Source organism: Budorcas taxicolor, chromosome 17 (assembly GCF_023091745.1).
Source record: "Budorcas taxicolor isolate Tak-1 chromosome 17, Takin1.1, whole genome shotgun sequence".
In the NCBI taxonomy this organism is placed as follows: domain Eukaryota; kingdom Metazoa; phylum Chordata; class Mammalia; order Artiodactyla; family Bovidae; genus Budorcas; species Budorcas taxicolor.
The window spans coordinates 137,675-141,374 of record NC_068926.1 but is presented as its reverse complement, the minus strand read 5'-3'; positions in this window follow the sequence as shown (position 1 = coordinate 141,374).

Here is a 3,700-nt window from a genome sequence, read left to right as displayed (position 1 = left end):
AGATGCCTAGTGGACTGAGTCCCGGCTCGCCCGCCCTGCTTTATAACCGCAATGATCACACACCCACACACCCACACAAATCCTGAAAATACAGTAGAAACAGTCAACCACAATATTTCTTATGACTACAGGTGGAAAGAACTTAAGTGTTGTCAGGAACGTATTTCTGAATTTGAGTTGGATTTCTGAACTTTAACGCTAACAGTCTGACTTTGTGAGAAAAGCAACCACATCCGCGCCTCCATGGGTGACGACACAGTTAGAACAGCTCACAGCGACTTCAGCTCTTCTGACTAGACTTTACAGGAACCTCAGAACTCTGAGGGACTGGCCTGTGGGACCCGCCTCTGGATGCTGGGCTGGTGGAAGGCGCCTCTGTGCAGCCCACACCACATGCGCCACTCAGTGCAGAGACACGTGAGGGGAGTCTGCCACTTAATTAACAAGACCCGCTCAACTTTGGGGACTATTCATAGTCCAGAGTCCAAGATCCCATGACAATTAGATAAATATGTTTTGTGCTTATGCTCTAAAAGCTGCAAATCTATTTCTCTCATGAGTATAAAGCCAATAAGCAGAGATGATGTACATCAGCGTTTCCTGAAACTGTTATTGTGGAGAAAAGGTGGGTCCAAAGAGATGGATCGTTCTCATAAGAAAACACATTCAAGTTATCAAGTTAATCCCCTAGATTCAGGATCTCTTTGATAACTGTCTAATGTCCTATAAATGTAGGCCATTATAATTCATGGATGAGCTACTGCAGGAAGAAACAGCTGTTTCTTAGGTTTGGAAAGGTTGTAGGTAAGGAAAGATGGGTCCAGAGGAGAAGGCTGTGTGCTTACTTCAAGGCAAAGGAAACAAAAATATCACACACACACACATACACACACACACACACACACACACACACACACACACACACACACACACCTCAGAATAACCTCCTGAGGTAAATATTGTTGTTACCCAACTTTAACCACGAAGAAACTGAAACTTAAAATGGTCAAATTACTCACTTGGGGTCAGAGTGAGTGGCAGATCCAGCCAGACACAGACAACATCTCCTCAGCCCAAGCTGTAAGCCTGGCCCTGTATGGCCTCCTCACAAGGCAAACGCACAGGATGATGAAAAACACAGCCACCAAAATCTTCCTCTAGTTATTAACATGAACATAGTCATTCACACTTATGCATTTATCATATATTTACATTCATTATAGTAATTTATATTTATTATATTTGTTTTTATTTCTGTTTATTTAGAAGTATTTGAGTCTCAAAGGCTGAATCTCCTAGAACTCTGAATATATAAAATGTGGCAGGTTAAAATAGTTTTTGATAAAAGAAAGTACCTAGAAAAATGGGTGCATGTGTTTTGTCAGATTCTGGAGACTCCAGGTTCAATATGTGGGTCTCCCACACTACAGGCAGATTCTTTACTCTCTGAGCCACCAGGAAAGCTCGATCCTGGAGAGGAGTAGTCTAACCAGACAAATTCTGAACCATATTCAAGGAAACATATTAATGGAAACACAATGGGCTACTGTGTTCATTTTTGAAAAATGAAAGCATATAAGATCATCCAGAGGGGGGTGGAAAAAAACTACAACCACACTTTCTTGATTCTAATATATGGGAAGAATTCTTGATGTGGCTGTCTACATAAGGGATGTGAACTGAGTTAGCAAAAAGGCAAAAATACAGAAGACAGAAACTTTTCCATTAGGCTTTTTGTTTGTTTACACAAATCTTCACTATACACAAACTAAATTTTAAGCTTTAACTCAGTGAAGGCATTTGTGAGGAGAGGCAAGTCAACACACACTTGGAGTGTGTAGTGCCCTTGCTTTTTGGTGATATAACCTGACAGAGGGCTACAATTCTGAGAAACCTACAAGGACAGTGAGCACATTTCCCCTGTTATCTCAGATCAAAGTGGTCTTACCCAAATGGCAGCCAATAGGTGCTCAGAGTCTCTGACAAGTGTTGAAAATGCTGACATTCTGTGCTGCTGAACATGGGAGATGCATCTATTTTAGAGACTAGATGATTAAACAGTAAGGTTCACACTCCATTGTGTAAATAAGACCCTGAATTATATTCTGTCAAACAAGAGTATCTTCTTCTGTTCTTCCATAAGAAATTTACTATAGTATCAGAAAGTTGAGAAATCTGGAAGATGCCATTTAGAACCTTTAAAAATGCTTGGATGATACATTTTAAACCTTCACTGAAAATAGGAATATTTGTATTCATAAACATGTTGGGACTTTTAAAGCCCTGACAACATAGTTTTCATGGTTAATTTAAAATCTCTCGGGACTTCCCTGATGATCCAGTGGTTAAGAATCTGCCTGTCAACGCAGGGAACATGGGTTGGATCCTTGGTTTGGGAAGATATCACATGCCAATGAGCAATTAAGCCCATGCACCACAACTACTGAGCCCACAGGCTCTATAGCCTGTGAGCTACAACTACTGAAGCCTGCACACCCTGGAGCCTGTGCTCTGCAACAAGAAGCCACTGCAATGAGAAGCCCGCATATCACGGAAGAGTTGTCCCCGCTCACTACAACTAGAGAAAGACTGAGCACAGTAACCAAGACCCAGGCCAGCCAAAAAACAAAACAAAGCAAAACTCTCATTTAAAAAAAAATAGCTTGCTTTTCTCACGACTTTTGTAGTGTCACTGTTCAGTTGCTCAGTCATGCCCAGCTCTTTGTGACCCCATGGACTACAGCACGCCAGGCTTCCCTGATCTTTACCACCTCCTGGAGTTGGCTCAAATTCATGTCCACTGAGTCAGGGATGCCATCCAGCCATCTCATCCTCTGTCATCTCCTTCTCCTCCTGCCTTCAATCTCCCCCACCATCAGGGTCTCTTCCAATGAGCTGGCTCTTCATATCAGGTGGCCAAAGTATTGGAGCTTCAGCTTCAACATCAGTCCTTCCAATGAATATTTAGGGTTTATTTTCTTTAGGATTGACTGGTTTGATCTCCTTGTGTCCAAGGAACTCTCAAGAGTCTTCTCTAGCACCACAGTTTGAAAGCATTAATTCTTCCATGCTCAGCCTTCTTTATGGTCCAACTCTCACATCCATACATGTCTAGTGAAAAAACCATAGCTTTGACTATACAGACTTTTGTCAGCAAAGTGATATCTCTGCTTTTTAATACACTGCCTAGGTTTGTCATAGCTTTTCTTCCAATGAGCAAGTGTCTTTTAATTTATGGCTACAGTCACCATCTGCATTGATTTTGGAGCCCAAGAAAATTGGAATTCTCCAGGCAAGAATACTGGAGTGAGTAGCCACTCCCTTCTCCAGGTGATCTTCCTGACCCAGGGATGGAACCCAGGTCTCCTGCATTACATGCAGATTCTTTACTGTCTGAGCCACAAGGGAAGCCCCCAAGGACTATTAGACATAGACACAGACTATAGACTATTAGACTATAGACACAGAGAGTTTATCACGTTTCCTCCCGTGACACTCAAAAGAGTACAGCAGAGCTATTTACACCACAATGGCTTGGAGTCACGTGAGAGAAAGATGTGGGTGATACAAGGCAGGAACACCTCTAGGAAACATACATATTAAGGGAGAACAAAACCACAGTTTTTTCCTCTACTGGATTATTCCTTTCAGGCTAAAAATATGCTGTTGATTCCTCCATTAAGAAAAAAAAAAAATCCTT